We start from the raw sequence: 21304 nt of genomic DNA, 5'->3' as shown, positions 1-21304 counted from the left end.
TATCTGGAACAACCCCCTGGCTTTGAAAATCCAGAGTTTGCTGATTTTGTATACTTCCTATTCAAAGCTGTCTATGGACTCAAGCAGTCACCAAGGACATGGTATGACACTCTCTCTGAGTTTTTAATAGAAAACAACTTTACTAGAGGTGTCATAGACAAAACTCTCTTTTACAAATTGCATGATAAGGATATGATATTTGTACAAATATATGTTGATGATATTATATTTGGTTCTACTAACGATAACTTGTGCAAGAGATTTGCTAAGTTAATGCAGAGTAACTATGAGATGAGTATGATGGGTGAGCTGTCCTACTTCCTTGGTCTTCAAGTAAGCCAAAAGGATGATGGAATATTTATTTGCCAATCCAAGTATGTCAGAGATCTTCTTCGAAAGTTCAATCTAGAAGACTCTTCACCGGCAAAGACACCCATGGCCACTGCCACAAAGCTTGACCAGGATAAATCTGGTAAGAAAGTTGATATCACAAGCTATCGTGGTATGATTGGCTCTTTACTTTATCTTACTGCAAGTAGACCAGATATCATGTTTGCAACATGTTTGTGTGCTAGGTTCCAAGCTGATCCTAAAGAATCACATCTTATAGCCGTCAAAAGAATCTTTAGATATCTTAAGGGTACACCTGGTTTAGGTATTTGGTACCCTAAGAATACTGGTTTTGACTTAACCGGCTATACAGATTCTGATTATGCAGGATGCAGGATTGATAGGAAGAGTACGTCTGGAAGCTGTCAATTTCTAGGACGTCGGTTGGTTTCCTGGTATAGCAAGAAGCAGCACTCAGTGTCTACCTCTACTGCTGAAGCTGAGTATATAGCTGCTGGTAGCTGCTGTGCTCAGATCTTGTGGATCAAGAATCAACTGAATGATTATGGTGTTGTAGTAAACAAAATTCCTATATTTTGTGATAATACAAGTGCCATAGCCATTTCCAACAATCCGGTTCAACACTCAAGAACCAAGCACATTGATATCAGGTATCATTTCATACGAGAACATGTCATGAATGGTACAGTGGTGTTACATTTTGTACCCACGACTGAGCAAATTGCTGACATCTTCACGAAACCACTAGATGAATCCACTTTCTCTAAGCTGGTTTGTGAGTTAGGGATGTTAAATATGACATAGTTCTCTTGTATATATCTTTCATATGTATCATATGTGTTTGTATATTTTTTGTGAATTTTCTGTGTAATTATATCTATATTATAAGATTTTATATGATTTCCTGTATATTATCTGATAATATTCTAAGTAATTATGCATGCTTGTAAATTAGTAAATGATTTCCTAAGTGCTCATATACTCCCCTGTAATATTCTCTAGGCATTTAGATAATTATTTGTAATTATTTTGTATTTTTCAAAATTAATTAAGCATAAATATTTGATTTTAAGTTAATTCATTTTATTGAATTAAAGTTAAAGTCGTAAATATTTATATTTAACTAAAGTTGAAATTTACAAAATATTCGTGTATTATATACTATTGTTTTTATTATAGATTTTTGATTTTAATTGCAAAATGTTTTATCTTTTAATATAATCAAAAATCATATTATTATTAATTGTTTCTCTGCAAGACAATGTAATTGTCTACATTTAGGCTCGGCAAGACAATTAAATTGTCTTGCTGAACCGGTTTTTCGCCGTTTTTCAAACAACTCGGCAAGACAATCCCATTGTCTTACCGAGTCTGTCTTAAGTCAGTTGACGTATCAGTAAGACAATCAGATTGTCTTACTGACACATCGTTTGTCTGCCTTAGTGAATCTCGGCAAGACAATTCAAATTGTCTTACCGAGACCATTCACCCCCGTTGTCTTACTACGTGCGTTTACATATATACACAAGACAATCGTGCAAGACAATTCGATTGTCTTGCTGATCTCACTTCATCTTCTTCAACTGCCCTCTCTCAAACACGTTTTCCGACCTCTGGTTTTCAAGTTTCACCACGAAAACTTGCTGGTTTACATCTTTTCAAGCGTTTGCTTGCTGGTTTGGTTCAAATCGCCGGATTTCAGCCGAACCTCTGCCGGATTTTCGTCGGAATCTCGTCGGTTTTTAGTCGGTTTTCAAGGCTTTTTCGACTGAGTTTGTGCTGTGGTTTGCCTTGAGTTCGATTAACCTGTGTTTGTGGTGTGATCTTCGAACTGATTTGAATCGATTTAGGAGTTAGGGTTTGTGTTGATTTTGGGGCTTTTAAAATTAAGGACTCGTTTGGCTTGTGATATTTGAAGTGGATTAATTGACTAAGTACCATTTTCATTAATTAACTTTTAATTCGAGATTATTCTAATATTTCGAATTAATAATTAATTAATCAAGTTTAATTATTAATTGAACTTTGCGAGATAATTGAGAATTAATCTTTTATTTGAAAATTTCTCGCTTAATTCAATTTTTAATTACTAAAAATGGCCGGAGAATTTGAGATTGCTGAGACCAACTATTGTGCTAACCTAAACTTCGAGGATTGTTCTGATCGTTTCAAGAAGTGGATCCGCTTTCTGACTCAACAAAGTCTTGTCAGTACTGCACTAACCGCTGATGTTCCTATACAAGTGCAACCACTCTTCGACTTCTACTCTAATGCCGTCAACTCTACAACTCTCGAGAATTATAAGTTGATTGGTGATCTGCCAAATGGACGAAGGATTGTTATAACTGTCGATGATGTGAACCGGATTCTAGGGTTTCCAAGGAATAACTTTCAAGTGGAACCAACCAGTGCTGAGTTAACTCAATTCTTACAAGACATCCACTACCAGGGACAGATTTTTCTCCCTAGAATGTCTAAAAGCAAATTGAAGGCTGAATGGGATGTCTTCTTCGATACCTTGGCAAAGGTATTTGCTCCCACTACAAGGCAGAATTTTCACAATATATCTTCTATGCTTCAGATCTTTGGATTCTCCGTGGCTTACAATCGTCGAATTAACTTTGGGAAGATATTACTAAAGGAGATTATCAGAAAAATGGGTTCTGTCTCTCAGAGATCCATTCATGACAATGACAAGGTGGAGTGTCACTTTCCAAGGTTCTTAATGCTATTCTTAAGTGACAAGATGAATGATGCTGATAGAGCAATGTACGTTGATTCTGCAGTGGTGCCCATTCTAAGAACTTGCACCAAGATTCAATCAAGACTTGCTAATCAAAAGAAGCATGAGAATGTGCCTCTTGTTGTTACTCCTTACATGTTGGAACAGTTTAATGTTCCCCTTCAACCTGTCCAAGTTCCTCAGCCACTACAACAACAACAATATCTACCTGATCAACAACAACCGGCTCAACCTGAACTTCAAGAAGACCAACCTCAGGATCAATCTCCTCCTCACAACTTCCAACCACTTCAACTTCTACAAGATTATCAATCATCCAGCCAATCCTCACATTACTCTCCCTACAACCCTCCTTATAATTCTCCACAACAATCACCTCACCAATCATCATACAATTCTCAACACCAATCTCCTCCACAATACAACTTCTTCCCAGACCAACAAGCCTCCATTCTTCCCTCTCAATCTGAACCAATACCTTCACCTACACATCCACATACCATTCCTCCACCACAATCTACCTCTCAGCCTCTGCCTGCTGATTCTGCTATCAATCCAGAGCTACAGGACTTCAGGACAGATTTACAGGTAGCTCAGGTACTTTCTAATCTCACTGATACCTTTAATATTGATATTGCAGATTTTGATTGTGATATTGGATTTGATTTCCAGACTCCCAGCATTGAACCTGTAAACACCCAGGTTCATAACCAAGCTGACGTTTTCGTTTCAACAACTGATTCTTCGTCAAACACATCAACCGACACTACTCAAACACCAGTTGTTCGAAAGGTAGCCCGGAAACGGAGTGGTAGTGCAATTCTGAGAGAACCCGCAGCTCTGTCTCATAAGAAGCAAAGGGTGGCAGAACCGGAGACAACTGCAGCCGCATCCATTTCCTCCCAAAAGGATTTGGACACTGACATGGTAAATATACAGTCTCTAGATTCATTCTCTCCACAGAATGCATTTATTGAAATTGGCCGTCCGACCGCGGTATCCTGTAAAGAGTCAAGCACGCAACTAGCACTCACGCTAGTTGAACCTTTGTCTTTTGATTCTTCACTTAGAGAGAGCACAGATATTCAAAAATTGTCATATGAAAAACTTTCTGATCAATCTTTCTTTTTGGATCAGGCTATACTTGGCAACCTGCAAGTACATCCGCCTTCACAGGCATCTGAAGGACAATTTGTTCCTTCACAACCTACAGTTCCATCTTATGGTACTATGGTTGTCTATACAGGTACTGGTGACGGTGTGACAAACACGAGTGAAATCAGGCAAACACCGAGCGAAACACATGCACGAGAGGATAGTGATAAATCTTTGAGTGTTCGTGAGGTGAGTGCACACACCAACACTGATCCGTTACAGGAACAATTGGCTGCTATGAAAGCTGAGATTTCAAGGTTGAATGCTGAGAATGCCAGATTCAGAAGTGGAGAGTTGGTAACTCTACAGGAAAAGGTTGTTGATCCTTCATATTCTTCTCTCAAACAGGAATTAGATGCTCATGTCAAGGGTATTCATTCTAGGATGGACAAGTTTGATCAATCTCAGGAGCTCTGTCTGACAAAGGTTGGAAACTTGGAGCAAACTCTGGCTCAAGTTATTCATCACTTAAAGCTTAATCCGTCAACAGCTCAGTCTACTCCAGAGGATCCCTCAACTAAGGGGGAGAAGGATAAGGATGACAAAGATGATCACAGCAATGCTGGTGCTGGTGATAGGAGTAATAAGGATGATGCTGACAGGAGTGACAAGGGTGGAGAAAGAGCAAGTGGCAAAGAATCTTCTGAAGCTGATAAAAGCTATAAAAGGTCTAAAGGCAAAGAACCACTGCATCAATCTGAAAATGTCTTCAACACTGACAATTATGATGATTATCCCAAAGACATGGATGATGATGACGTATTCGATGCTACCTATCGTCAGGCTGAAGAAGAAGGTAAATTTGATGAAAGCTATTTGTTTCAGGAAGAACCTGTTGATCCTGAACACGAGGAAAATGTCAGGAAGTTCAAAGCAGAAAATGAAGCCAGGAAGCGTAAGCTTCGTGATTATCAGAAACTTCTGGAAGACAAGTTGATCACAGAGGAACAAATCAAGATTGAAAAGCAGAAAATCTATGATGCTGCGATCAAGCAGAAGAATCTTGAAATTAAAAGAAAAGAAGGAAAAGGCTGGGACATTGCTAGGAGAATATTCAATGGACCTCAAAGGGAAACTTTCGATGATAAGAAGTTCTTATCTCTGATATACGATCTTCGAGAGGTGAACCCTGATGAGGATGTGTTTATGCATGCCTTTGCCTTAGAACTGGAATATGTAACTGTTGCTGTTAGGGGACTGCTAGAAGAATGGGAGCTGATTGTCTACACACAGAGAAATGGTTCATTCAGACTATCTGTCGAATTTCTCAAATCATTCTCTGTATCTGAGCTCTGGGTACTTCGCAACAAAGTCAAGCGTTGCTCAAACTTGAATGAACTTCTTCGTGACAAACTGTTGGGTTGTGCTGTTTTCAACAGTCCTCAGGTTGTTAAGAACCCTTACTGTGTCAAGTTTGTTCACTTGGAAATCCTCTGCACTGTCTATCTAAATGAAGAGGCTTTGCCAAAGTACCCTGCCAAACGTCTGGCTCTAGCATCCACCTTACTAAGGACCAAGGGCTTCGCATCTAAAGCCAAGTCTGATGCTGATGATGTAATCTCATCCTACTGCACTCGAAGAAACATTTCTCAATACTTTCGGAGGATGAAGGGTGTAACTAAATCTCAGCCATCTGACTTCCGTGAAGACCCTGTGGATCTGGAAGTTCTTCACCAGCTAGCTCTGGCTCGTGAAAGAAAGAAGCGTGGAGAATCCACTGCAGCTGAAGAGCCTACTCAGAATGAGCCTTCTACTCCAATTATTCACTATTCTGATGCTGAAGAAGGAGAAGTCACTCGTTCTGAGTGAATAGATTGATTAGGATATTTGTTAGATATGTTCAAGGAACATCCTTTTGTAATCTATTTATGATCATGGTTTAATGTTTAATGCAAGCCATAAACTTTTGCTATTTACATTCTATTGTTTAAATCTTTGTCTTATCTGTTAGTTGAGTTATCCTCTAGGAAATTTGCATGTTATGTTAACAAACAAATAGGGGGAGATTGAAAGGCATATGTTCAGCCTATTTGTATTTAAAGAGGTACAACTCAACTCAGATCAGAAAGCTCAGTAAATAGCAAGTCATCGGAATCAGTACGAAGAACGTCACATGATTTATGGAAATCATATGTCAGATAAGTTCCAGGATGCTGCTGCACCACACTGAAAGAAGTTCATTAATATGTTCAAGCCTCAGTGCACAAATAATCTTTTGTGGCACGTCCAGGAATTCAGAAGACATAAAGTTTCTATACTTTATTTCATCAGAAGATTCCATTTAATGAAGATGTACGTACAAGACGAAGACTCGACGAACTAACCAAATTCTTATTGTTTATTTGACGAAGAATATTTGATTTAACTAGATACAGATGAACCAGACAGTACATCTATGTATCAGTTATTCAAATTAAATATTTGAAGTCAAGCAGAAGTGGTAGTTCGTTCGTTCGACAAATCAAGAAGAAGTTATTAAAGTTTAAAGAAGACAGAAAGCAGTTCTACTGAAGATTGGGTGATTAAATATTTAATAGACTATTATTTCACTTCTCAAATGGTTATATTAATTATGTAATTTATTTATTAAATTAATTCACTCTCGAATTAATTTAATTTATGAATTTATATGATTAACTTAATTAAGTGAATAATTTTCTATTTTATATTTACTATATTATTACATTTTTAATCACCAAAACAGCCCAGCAAGACAATCTGTGATTGTCTTGCCGAACTGCCCACTTGGAATGGAATCAGTGTGCAAGACAATCCAATTGTCTTGTCTTGCCGAGTGTTTCAGTGGTGTGCAAGACAATTCAACTGAATTGTCTTGCCGATGGACTTGTGTGGCAGCAAGACAATCCTGTTGTCTTGTCTTGCCGAGAGTCTCACTTTCTGCAAGACAATGCAGTTGTCTTGTCTTGCCGAATGCAAGGAGGTGTGCAAGACAATCCCCAATTGTCTTGCCGTTTGTAGTGTTTGTCTTTCTGACAAAGAGATTGTCTTCCCTTCCCTTTGATTGTCTTTCTGACTTGGTTGAAGCTTGGTAGACAATCTGAGATTGTCTTCCCTTGCCCCTTTTTGTCTTGCCCAAGCCTAGATTGTCTTACCCTTCTTGTAATTGTCTTGTCTAGCAATTGTCTTGCATGTACAATGCTTTGCCTATAAATATGGCATCCATTCTTCATTTTCAAGTGTTCATTCACTTGTATTCAAAGCATTTGTAAAGCTTTCAAGTTGTTAGTAACTTGCTTGTTCGTTATATCCACAGTTTGCTGTGCTTTGATAACCCGGTTGTTTTAATCACTAAATCTAGAATATACCCTGTCGAATTTATTCTACGAACTTTAGTGGACATTAAAACTGAACCATTTTAATTATATAACGACTTCAAACATTGTTATATTAATTAATTATAATCTGATTAACAAATCATATTCAATCAGATTCACTTCCGCGACGATTTGGTACTGATTGTATTCAACCCCCCCCCCCTTCTACAATCATATCTGGACCTAACATTCTCCAAAGAAAAAGAGAGTCAAATCTAAAACTAAGATGCCTGAGGCAGCCAAGAGAAGAGAAGAAGTGCCAGAAAAGCCTATCTCAAAGCCTTCCTATCCAATCAAGGACACCACAGTGGTACATCCAGATGTCAACTTCCATGATGAGCCAATAATGCCAAAGGAGGAGCCAATTGACTTGAAAGATATCCCAATTCCATCTTTTCTTGTTCAAGAATCTTCCAAGCCAAAGAAGAAAGTCAAGTCTGTGGCTAAGAGGATGGATAACCCTCCTAAACCTCCAAAAGAACCTGAAAATCCTGATGACTATCTCATTATTGCTAACATTGAAGAAAATTCTGAGTTGGAGCTGGAGCTGGATGAACTTCAAGAAGTGAGAGGAATAGAAGCAACTTCAAAATTACCTGAAAGATTGGTGTTCTCTTACAAAAACAAAGGTGATGTCATCTGGCCTCTTCACAGAGTTCTGAATTCTGAGGGATTCAGCTCTTTAACAAAAATATATGGATCTATGAAGAGGACAGGAGGATTTACACCACCTGCAAAGCAAATGGTACTAAAGAGAATCCTTGAGATCAGGAAGGAATGGAACTCAGATGCTAGTTTGCAAAGAAGGCTGAAAATTCCCTACACTGGAAAGAAAATTCATCATGAACCTACTCCGGTCATGGAATTTAGGGACAATCAAGGTGTTAGGAGATTTTTCAGACCTAAAGATCAACTCAAGGTTGCTAGCTTGAATACTCTGAAGACTCTCCAATCCAAGCTCAACAGACAAGATAGTGATGAAGAATGGTTCTACAGGATCTTTCAGAAACAGATCAATATTCTTGAAGAAAAACTTAAGTCCAGAAGAAGAAGATCTTCTAGGAACAAGTAACTGCTCAGTCCAGAGGAGCATAATCATCTGTAAACTTTTCTAACTCTTGTATTTAAATTCTGCATTTTATTTTATTAATGTTTTGTTATCATCAAGTGTAGAATTTATGTCTGCATCTTCTCCAGTCATAAATTGGGGGAGATTGTTAGGAATCAATAATTTTTGATGATAACATAAACATTTTTGTAACATGTCTTACTTAGAATCTTTATCAAATTTCAGTTGTAATTGTTATATTTCTTGTCTTTGGGAATTGTCAACGGATGGGTAGAATAGGATGGCTAATTGTAAATATCCAATGCCATGTAATTTTATCTAAGTGAAGGATATTCAACTGATGAGATGTAACTATTCAACTGATGAAGACTGGATGATGTTTCAACTGATGAAAATCAAGCATTCAACTGAAGACAAAGTATTCAACTGATGATGCTGAGGAATTCAACTGATGAGACTGGAACAGCATTCAACTGATAAAGTTTGTAATTCATTCAACTGATGAGCCGGGCATTCAACTGATAAAGTCAAGAGCAGTTGAAAGCAACCAGAACTTTCAACTGATGAAGCAAAGAGCAGTTGAAAGTGACTAGAGCTTAAGTCTGACAAATCACATGGATCGAATTACACTAAAATAGACATGGAAGCCTAATTAGGAAAATAAAGAAGAAGCAGAAACATACTTATCTCATGCAGTGCAATCTGGATCAAATCAAGATGATGGTCAAAGATGAAGACATCTCAGAAAGCATGCATAAGACAAAGTTGTGCAGCATTGTTTTTAGATTAGAGTGCATTTTGTAATCTAGCTAAAAGCTTTGTAAAACTTGGAGTATATAACCAAGTTAGAAGCATCAGTTGAACTTGTTCAAATTACTTGAGAGAAAAATCTGAGAGTTAGAACTTGTTTGAGTGATGAACCAGCAGCTGTGCGAATTGTAAACAATCCACAGATTCTTCTATATAAAATCTCACGGGTGGATCATTCAATCCACCCGTATTTTTAATACTTGGTGTTTTTCTGTTTACTGTGTTCTTAGTGTATTATTCTTGAATCTTTTAAATTTGTAAAAGATTGTATTCAACCCCCCCTTCTACAATCTTTCTCTTAGTTGGTGTAAAATAACAATTGGTATCAGAGCCAGGTTCCCAACAAACAGGGAAAAAGATCAAGCTAGAGAAAGATGGGAAAGAAGGATGCTGGAGTGAAGATTCCTGTTCTTGACAAAGACAACTATTTTCACTGGAAAGTGAGAATGCATCTGCATCTGTTGTCCATTGATGAAAGCTATGTGAACTGCATTGAAAAAGGACCTCATGTCCCCATGAAGGTCTGCACAAGTATGGGAGCTGATGGTGAAGACATGGTAGGTAAGATGATTCCAAAACCTATCCATGAATATTCTCAAGAAGATACTGAAGAAGTGCACAAGGACAAGAAAACCATGAACCTTCTGTTCAATGGTTTGGATCAAGAAATGATTGATAGTGTTATTAGCTGCACAAGTGCCAAAGAAGTTTGGGACACCATCAGGACCATCTGTGAAGGGAATGAACAAGTAAGAGAGAACAAAATGCAGCTTCTGATTCAACAATATGAGTCATTTCATTTCAAGGCTGGTGAAAGTTTGAGTGATACATTTAACAGATTTCAAAAATTGTTAAATGGTCTAAAGCTCTTTGGAAGAGTATATCAAGTTAAGGATTCAAATTTGAAATTCTTAAGAGCTCTTCCCAAAGAATGGAAACCCATGACAGTCTCTCTCAGAAATACACAAGAATTTAAAGACTACACTCTAGAGAGACTGTATGGAACCTTAAAAACTTATGAAGAGAATGAACAGAATATAGATCCTGTCATAGATCCTGTCATAGAATATAAAAACTTATGAAGAGTATATAGATGAAGAGAATGAACAGATGAGCTTAGATGATACTCTTCAACTGATATTAGTTGAATCCATAGATCCTGTCATGTACAATGCTGTTGTTAATTGTACGAACGCGAAACAAATCTGGGATACGTTAGAGATTATCAACGAAGGCTCAGAAGAAGTAAGAGAGAACAAGAAAGAGATACTGATGGCTCAGTATGAACAGTTTGGTTCCAATCCCGGAGAAGGGATTTCAGAGGTATTTATCAGACTTAATAATTTGATAAATAATTTAAATCTGAATGGGAAATACTACGACAAGAAAGAGGTCAACATGAAATTTCTCTTAATCCTTCCTGAACATCTGGAACACAGAATCACTGCTATCAGGGAAAGTAGAGATCTGAATGAGATTTCTCTGGAGAAACTCTACGGAGTTTTGAAAACTTATGAACTCGAGCAAGTTCAAAGCAAGCAGAGATATGGCTGGGGTAAAACACTGAACTATTCAAGAGCTCTAGTTGTTGAATCACCTACACCGGGAGAAAAGAAGGATGTTGTTGTTCCTTCTAAGGCCATTTAGGAATTTGTTGTACCTGAGATGGGTCAGACTGCGTCTTCCAGTGGTGATGAAGAGTTCTATACGATGGAAGAGCTAGAACAGTTAGAAGATCAATCTCTATCACTGTTTTCCAAAAAATTTGGAAACATGAGATTCAAGAAGAACCCTTCCAACAAATACAAACCTACTGTTAGTAAGTTTCAGAAGGGAGGTTATTCATCTTCTACAAGCAAAGGAGGATACAAGATTGGGATGGTGGATCGAAGCAAATTTAAATGTTTCAACTGTGGTGAACCGGGACACTTTGCAACTGAATGCAAGCAGCCCAAGGTTCAAGGAAAGAGAAAGGATTCGTACGACGAGCTGAAGCAGAAGTATGATGCCTTAGTAAGAAAGCATCAGGGTACTTCTGGAGGACAAAGTTTCAAAAGCAAGTCTTATATGGCAGAAGGGAAAAACTGGGATGATACAAACAGTGATGAAGAAGAGCAGATTGGGAATGTTGCTCTTATGGCTAATGCTGGATCATCTTCACCTCCTCCTGCTGGAAGCTTTCGGGTAGATCCTACATGTCCTAAACTTTTTATGCAATTAGGACTTGAAAGAGATGATGCTATTAAAAAGTTGAAAGCTGCCAATCTTAAAATTGATGCTTTAGTCTTAGATGTTCATGCTTATAAGAGGAATGAGATGAAAGTATTAAAACCTAAAATTGAACAACTGACTATGGATTTAGGATTACAATGTGCTAAAGTCAGAGTTCTAGAGAAAGGTGAGATTGCTTTAAGACTTCAGCTAGACGAAGAGAATGTGAAATGTAAAGCCTTTAAGGATGCCTCCACTATAGTCAAAGAACTTAATGATAAACAAGAGATCAAGAGAACTGTTGGAATAGGTTTTGACTATAACAAATCTGTAGGTAAGGCTAGTAACATTACTCCCTTTAAGAAGAGTGCTAAGGAGAGAGGAATTCCTTTTATTTTGAAAGATTCCCCACAACCTTTGTTTAAATCCTCAGAAGTTGAACCTCTATTAGAGACTCCTGTTGTCATTAGATATGAACTCAAACAGGAAGACCTTAAAATGAAAGAGAGTAATGAGAAGAGAGATGAGATCCTGACATCACTGAAACCAATCAAAGTGAAAGGCAATGTTAGGTTGCCTAAAGCTGGTTTAGGTGTCAACTCTGAGAGAACTAAATTCAACAACCCTAATAATTTTGTGAACAGTAAGAACAGAGATAATAGATGTCATTCTACTGAGAACTTTAAATCTGTTAACAATGTTAGAGTAGAATCTATTGATGTTCCTACTACTGTGACTGATATGCCTGTTGCTCCTGTTTTTGATGCATGTCATAAATCTTGTGGTGTTGATAACTGTATGCTTTGTGCCTTCAATATGATGTCTGCTTATTTTAGAAATTTGCATGCTAAAAATGAAAACACATCACCTAGACAACACACAGACAGCAAGCATGCTAGATCAAAGACTGCTAGCCCTCCTCGTGTTAGGAAGGAGACTTATGTTCCAAAGCCTAAAACAAAGGTTTATAAGGCTGTTGTTAAGGAAGTAAGTTCAGTCAAGAGTGAGCCAAGTATCAGTCCAAGAGGCTCTGTTGTATTACCTGATAAGAATCAATTCTTTAAGTTTGCTGGACCCAATCAAGTGTGGGTCCCAAAGAAGGTTTAATCAAGATGTCTTTTGCAGGGTGCCAGTGGAGTTGTTCGAGTTACTTGGGTGCTTGACAGTGGAGCGTCAATGCACATGACTGGCAATAGATCCCTGCTAAAAGACATAAGAGAAGGAGCTGGCCCAACAGTCAGTTTTGCTGATAATAGCAAAGGTCGTACTGTGGGATATGGCAAGTACAAAATTGGAAGGATCATCATAGAAGATATTGCTATAGTTGAAGGACTTCAATATAATCTCCTGAGTGTCAGTCAGTTTTGTGACAGGGGATATTATGTTCACTTTGAAAAGGAGATATGTATCATTAAACATATCAAGGATAGACGTCCTTCACTATGTGGCATAAGGAAAGGCAATATATTCGTAGCTGATTTGTCTTCAGGACCAGGAAACGAAGTTCACCGTTTCTACGCCAAAGCGTCTACTGAAGATAGTTGGTTATGGCACAAGAAGCTCTCACATCTCAACTTCAAAACCATGAACTCTCTAGTCAAGAGAGATCTAGTGAGAGGTTCGCCTTCCTTGGAATTCTCAACTGATGATCTTTGTGAAGCTTGTCAGAAAGGAAAAGCGAAGAGAGCGTCTCACAAAGGCAAGACCATCAATACCATTACAAATCCACTTCATTTACTGCATATGGATTTGTTTGGCCCCATGAATGTTGCATCAATTGATGGAGGAAGATATGCCTTAGTCATTGTGGATGACTTCTCGAAATTTACTTGGGTTTACTTCCTGGCTTCTAAGGATGAAACCCCGTTGACAGTTATTGATCATATAAAGTTGGTTGAGTTGGAAAAAGGTGTGCCAGTGAAAGCTGTAAGGTCAGATAATGGCACGGAATTCAAGAATCAAACTCTAATCAACTTCTACTCTGAAAATGGAATTAGAAGGCAGTATTCAGCACCAAGGACTCCTCAGCAGAATGGAGTCGTCGAAAGAAAGAATCGTACAGTGATTGAAGCTGCAAGGACTATGATTGCTGAAGCAAAGTTTCCACTGTACTTTTGGGCTGAAGCTGTGTCTACTGCCTGCTATACCCAGAATCGAACTTTGATCAACAAGGATCATATGAAAACTCCATTTCAGCTGTATAAAGACAAGAAACCATATGTCAAACATCTTCATGTCTTTGGAGCCAAGTGTTTTGTTCTCAAGGATGGTGAAGAGAACTTGAACAAGTTTGAGCCAAAGGCATCTAGAGCAATTTTTGTTGGTTATACAATTAGTGCTTATAGAGTTTTTGTAATTGATACCCTGTCAGTGAAAGTTAGTGTCAATGTTACATTTGATGACACTAAGCTTCCAAGTCTACAATCTGCTGATCCATCTGAGTCTCTGAAGTTTGACAACTATCCAGATTCTGATTCAGATGAAGATATGCCACCTGAGGTTGCAACAGGAGATGACAACAATGATGGTGATGATCCAGGCAATGGTGGAGGAAATGGTGGAAACACTGGAGATTCCACTGATGCTAGTACTGGATCATCAAGTCATCCTGGCAACAACTCAGGGGGAGATGGTGGATCAACTAGTCATACACTACAGCTTAATGATAATACTGCTGAATCATCAAGGACACAACTTCCAAGGGAAAGGATTTGGAGCAGAGATCATCCCTTTGATTTAATTATTGGTGATCCCGATGCTGGTGTCAAGACTAGAAGTGCTACGACAAATGAATGTCTATTCTCTGGTTTTCTATCACAATTAGAACCATATAAAATAGATGAAGCGCTTGCAGATCCTGATCGGGTTCTTGCCATGCAAGAAGAACTCAATCAATTTGAGAGACAAGAAGTCTGGGCCCTGGTTCCAAGGCCAAAAGGAAAGTCTATAATTGGAGCTAGATGGGTCTTCCGTAACAAGTTAGATGGTGATGGCACTGTTGTGAGAAACAAAGCCAGACTGGTTGCAAAAGGTTATTCACAAGAAGAAGGAATTGACTACGATGAAACCTATGCTCCAGTTGGTCGTCTTGAAGCCATCAGAATATTTCTTGCATTTGCTGCACACTCCAACTTCAAGGTTTATCAGATGGATGTGAAAAGTGCATTTCTGAATGGAAAGCTAGAAGAAGAAGTATATCTGGAACAGACCCTTGGCTTTGAAAATCCAGAATTTGCTGATTTTGTGTACTTCCTATTCAAAGCTGTCTATGGGCTCAAGCAGTCACCAAGGACATGGTATGACACCCTCTCTGAGTTTTTAATTGAAAACAATTTCACTAGAGGTGTCATAGACAAAACTCTCTTTTACAAATTGCATGATAATAATATGATATTTGTTCAAATATATGTTGATGATATTATATTTGGTTCTACTAACGATAACTTGTGCAAGAGGTTTGCTAAGTTAATGCAGAGCAATTATGAGATGAGTATGATGGGTGAGTTGTCCTACTTCCTTGGTCTTCAAGTAAGCCAAAAGGAAGATGGAATATTCATTTGCCAATCAAAGTATGTCAGAGATCTTCTGCGAAAGTACAATCTAGAAGACTCTTTTCCGGCAAAGACACCCATGGCCACTGCCACAAAGCTTGACCAGGATAAATCTGGTAAGAAAGTTGATATCACAAGCTATCGAGTTATGATTGGCTCATTACTTTATCTTACTGCAAGTAGACCAGATATCATGTTTGCAACATGTTTGTGTGCTAGCTTCTAAGCTGATCCTAAAGAATCACATCTTATAGCCGTCAAAAGAATCTTTAGATATCTTAAGGGTACACCTAGTTTAGGTATTTGGTACCCTAAGAATACTGGTTTTGACTTAACCGGCTATACAGATTCTGATTATGCAGGTTGCAGGATTGATAGAAAGATTACGTCTGGAAGCTGTCAATTTCTAGGACGTCGGTTGGTTTCCTGGTACAGCAAGAAGGAACACTCAATGTTTACTTCTACTGCTGAAGCTGAGTACATTGCTGCTGGCAGTTGCTGTGCTCAGATTCTCTGGATCAGGAATCAATTAAATGAATATGGTATTGATGTTAACAAAATTCCTATATTTTGTGACAACACCAGTGCCATAGCCATTTCCAACAATCCAGTGCAACACTCCCGGACCAAGCACATAGATATCAGGTATCATTTTATTCGAGAACATGTCATGAATGGTACTGTGGTGTTACATTTTGTACCCACGGATGATCAAATTGCTGACATCTTCACTAAACCACTTGATGAATCCACTTTCTCTAAGTTGGTTTGTGAGCTAGGGATGTTAAATATGCCATGATTCTCTTTGTATATATTATATATTTGTTTTATATATTATTATATATTTTTGTGAATTTTCTATGTAATTATATCTATTTTATTAGATTTTATATAATTGTTTGTAAATTATCTGATAATTTTCTATATAATTATGCATGTTCATAAATGTCTCTGTAATTTTCTAAGTGTTGCACACTCCCCTGTATTATTTTTCAAGCATTTAGATAATTATTTGTGTCTATTTTGTATTTTTCAAAATTAATTAAGCATAAATATTAGTTTTTAAGTTAATTCATTTTTATGAATTAAAGTTAAATTCATAAATATTTATATTTAATTAAAGTTGAATTTTACAAATTATTTGTGTAATTTATAATATATTATCTGTAGTAGATTTTTGATTTTAAGTGAAAAACGTTTTATTTTTAAAAGAAAATCAAAAATCATAATATTTATTTATATATATCTGTTTTTACTCGGCATGACAACCCCTAGGATTGTCATACCGAGTCTGAGTGGTACTTGGTTTGTTTCGGTATGACAATGTTTAGTTTGTCATACAAGCATCAATTAAACTCGGCATGACAATCACTATGATTGTCATACCGAGTTATACACTCACCTACCTCGTCGGTTCAATAAACCTCGGTATGACAATCGAAGCAATTGTCATACCGAAGTTTAAATCCCCTATGACATAACTTAGCATTTTCATACCATTCCACTTCATCTTCCTCATTATACACACACACAGCCGATTATACACGCACGCATATCATCGATTTTTCAAGTTTTCTCGATACAAAACTTGCTGGTTACTTATTTCAAGCTACAATCGCTTGTTGGTTACTGTTTAATCTCGATTCTAAGCCGTTATACTGCCAAATTTTTTTCGAAAAATCAAACCTTTGTTCGAGATTTCGAGGCTGTTATACGTGATTTTTTGCTCGGTTTTTGGACTCTAAACCCTTGTTGTGATCATCTCCTGTGATTCCCATTTACATTTCGAAGAGTTTGACAGATTTGGAGTTTGTGGCTTTTCGATTTGAAGTTCAAATTTTGAAGGGTTTTTAGTGAAGGTAAGGACTCGTTTGGCTCAAGGAGGTTATTGGAGCTTAATTGGGGTTTTGTGGAATTATAATTGGCCATTTACAATTTAATTAATTTTTAATTCGAGTTTAATCAATTAATTCGAATTATTAATTAATTGGTTAATTGTTAATTAATTATTAATTGAAATTTGCGTGAAATTTGAGAATTAAACATTTTATTTGAAAAATTCTCGCTTAATTCAATTCTTAATTATAAAAATGGCTGGCCAATTTGTGATCGGGGAGACGAACTACAATGGGTACTTAGACCCTGATTCCAGTTTGGAGAGATTCAAACCGTGGGTACGGTTTCCTAATAGTCAATGTTTGGTCAATACAGCAATCACTGCACATGCAGATTTAAAAATTAGACCACTCCAAGATTTCTACTCCTCTGCCATCAACACGACTCTTCTGGATAGCTACAGGGTCTCTGGAACATTGCAGGAGGACGAAGCATCACTGTGTCTGTTGATGATATAAATAGGATTCTTGGATTTCCACGTAACAACTTTGCTGAGATTCCTACAGATGATGAAATAATCCAGTTCTTTCAGACCATTCTCTATCAAGGAGAGATTCATCTTCCAAGGATGATGAAAGGGAATCTTAAACCTAAGTGGGACTTGTTCTTCGATACTCTGGCGAAAGTCTTTTCACCTACCACTCGAAGCAACTACAACATTATATCCTCCCTTCTTCAAATCATTGGATTCTGCATTGTTCACAATCGACCAATCAACTTTGGCAAGTTGCTTCTTCAGTCGATTCTAAAGAAGTTGGGACCACTCAGCAGTCGCTCAGTTGCACAGAATGCAAGGGTTGTCTATTTTTACCCTCGGTTCTTAATGCTCTTTTTGAATGATAAGATGACAGACGCAGAGAAGAACTCATATTTCAATTCTCCAATTGCACCAACTCTGCGTGTCTGTACGAAGTTGATGAAGGCACTGACCAACAAGAGAAAACATGAAAATGTTCCACTTGTCATGACTCCATACTTGTTGAAACAGTTCAATGCTCAGCCTCAACTGCATCAGTTTCAAGTGGCACAACCTCAGCCTCAGCAACAATAGAACCAAGATCAACAGGAACAACAGCAACAACCTCAACCACAACCTGAACAACTACAAGCTCAACAACCAGAACAACACCACTCACCACACCAATCACCATACCAATCACCACATCATTCCCCTCTACATCAAACACATTCATTTGAAAACGAGCCTCAGGAATATAACCTCTTCGAAACTCAACCGTCTTCATCTGAACCTCTACCACAACAACAACACACCCAATATATACCACAAACACAATCAACCTCACAACCACTACCTGCTGACTCAACCTCAAATCCAGAGTTGCAGTCCTTCCGACAGGACCTACAGGTAGCTCAGGTACTTTCTAACCTCTCATCTAATTTTGATGTTGATATGTCTGATTATGATTGTGAACTTGATTTTGTTTTCCAGACTACCAACAATGAACCTAACAACACACAGGTTCATAACCAAGCTGATGACCTTATTCAACCAACTCCTTCTTCTGCAAACACAACAATCAACACTACTAATCAACCCATTCGTAAGATTGCCAGAAAGAGGAGTACAAGCAGTTTGACGAGTCAACCCGCAGCTATGTCTTCCATTAAGAAGCCTAGGTTGGAAGCCCTGGAGACATCTGCAGCCTCATCCTTGCCTTCCCAAAAAGGCTTGGACATTGAAAAGGCAATGAAACAGTCTCTGGACTCATTCTCTCAACAGAATGAAGCCATTGAAGTTGACCGCTCTGCCACGGTACCCTGTACAGAGTCAAGCACTGCGCTAGCACTCACGCTAGTGCAAGACCAAATAGATACACAGGTTACTATGTTTACTGATTGCACAGATTTTCAAAACCAAGTTAATATGTATGAAAACTATGTTGATCGCACTTTCTTTTATGATCAGGAGGTACTTAGCAGCGTGCAAGTAAATCTGCCCTCACAGGCATCCGGAGGACAATTTGTTCCTCCACTACCTTTGAACCCATCTCAGGGGACATTGGTAGTTTATACAGGTACAGCTGGAAGAGTGCAAACAATGAGTGAAGAAAGGCAAACACAGAGCGATACACATGCACATGAGGCTAGTGAAACAATTTTGAGTGTACGTGAGGTGAGTGCACACACTAACACAGCTCTGTTAGAGGAACAATTGGCTAAGCTGAAAGCTGAATTAGCCCGGATGATTGTTGAGAATGAAAAGTTGAAGGGTGCACAATTGGTGACCCCAGAGAAGAAAGTTGATGAAAGGCCATCCAGTTCTTCCAGGGATGAGCTTAAGGAAGAAATTCATGAGTTGACTGTCGAGATGGGATCTAACCATGCTCTGTATATGGCCAAATTTGATAATATCGACAGTAAACTGGATCAACTCCTCAGGAACTCAATGTCAGATGCTGATACCTCCAGAGAGGATCCCTCAACTAAGGGGAGAATAGAGGAGATAGAGGAAATGGAGACAAAGGTGACATGGATGACAGAGGAAATAGTTCAAATCAAAGCAATAAAGGGAGTACTTCTGAATCTGCTCCTGACAATTCTGAAAAGTCAAAAGGCAAAGAGCCGTTACATCAATCTTAGAATGTCTTCAATTCTGATAATTATGATGACTTTCCAAAAGACATGGATGATGATGATGTCTTCGATGCTACTTACCGTCAAGCAGAGGAAGAAGGAAAATTTGACGAGAGCTATCTCTTCCAAGATGAAGAACCTGTTGACCCTGAACATGAAGAGATTGTCCGGAAGTTTAAAGCTGAAAATGAAGCTAGGAAGCGTAAGCTTCGAGATTACCAGAAACTTCTAGACGACAAGCTGATCACTGAGGAGCAAATCAAGAAAGAGAAGCAGAAAATCTATGATGCTGCGTGCAAGCAAAAGAATCTTGATATCAAAAGGAAAGTTGGAAAAAGCTGGGACATCGCAAAGAGGATTTTCAATGGACCTCAAAGGGAGCCTTTCAATGACAAAAAGTTCTTATCTCTGATCTACGATCTTCGAGAGGTAAACCCTGACGAGGATATCTTTATGCATGCCTTTGCTTTGGAAATTGATTACTAACTTGTTGGAGTCAATAATTTGCTAGAACAGTGGGAGCTGATTGTATATACACAGAGAAATGGTTCATTCAGGTTATTTGTTGAATTTCTTAAATCATTCTCTGTATCTGAGCTCTGGGTACTTCGCAATAAGGTAAAGCGATGCTCCAACCTGAACGAACTCCTTCGTGACAAGCTGTTGGATTGTGCTGTCTTCAATAGTCCACAGGTTGTCAAAAATCCATATTGTGTAAAGTTCGTTCACAAGGAGCTCTTAAGCACTGTATATCTAAATGAAGAAGCTTTACCAAAGTATCCTGCTAAGCGACTGGCTCTAGCATCCACTCTACTTCGAACAAAGGGCTTCGCTTCTAAAGCCAAGTCTGATGCTGATGATGTGATCTTGTCTTACTGCACCCGAAGAAATATTTCTCAATACTTTCGGAGAATGAAGGGTGTTACTAAAGCTCAGCCATCAGACTTCCGGGAAGACCCTGTAGAGATGGAAGTGTTACATCAACTGGCTCTGGCAAGGGAACGTAGGAAGCGTGGTGAATCCACTACATCAGAAATGCCAACCAGGGAAGAACCGTCAACTCCTATTCTTCACGATTCTGATATCGAAGAAGGATATCATTTGTTCTTGTTCAAAGCCTTGTAAACTTTCAAGTTGTTAGTAACTTGCTATTCGTTATATCCACAGTTTTCTGTGCTTTGATCACTCGGTTGTTTTATTCCGCTAAGTTAGAATACTTCCTGTCAAATTTATTCTACGAACTAGTGGACATTAAAACGAACCATATTAATTATATAAAGACTTAAAAATTGTTATATTAATTAATTAAAATCTGATTAACAAGTTAAACTCCGATCAGATTATTCCGCCGCGATTATTTTGTGACGATTGTATTCAACCCCCCCCCCCTCTACAATCATATCTGGACCTAACAAATGAGTTATTTTCTGGGATTTCAAGTCAAACAAACTGATTATGGTATATTCATAAATCAGTCTAAATATACCAGAAACTTATTAAAAAGGTTTGGCATTCAGGACAGCTCAGCTGCCACCACCCCCATGGCAACAGCCACTAAGTTAGATAAAGACACTGGAGCATCAGTGGA

The sequence above is a fragment of the Daucus carota genome, chromosome 4 (genome assembly GCF_001625215.2).
Source record: "Daucus carota subsp. sativus chromosome 4, DH1 v3.0, whole genome shotgun sequence".
Classification (NCBI taxonomy): domain Eukaryota; kingdom Viridiplantae; phylum Streptophyta; class Magnoliopsida; order Apiales; family Apiaceae; genus Daucus; species Daucus carota.
Note: the sequence above shows the minus strand (reverse complement) of the source record.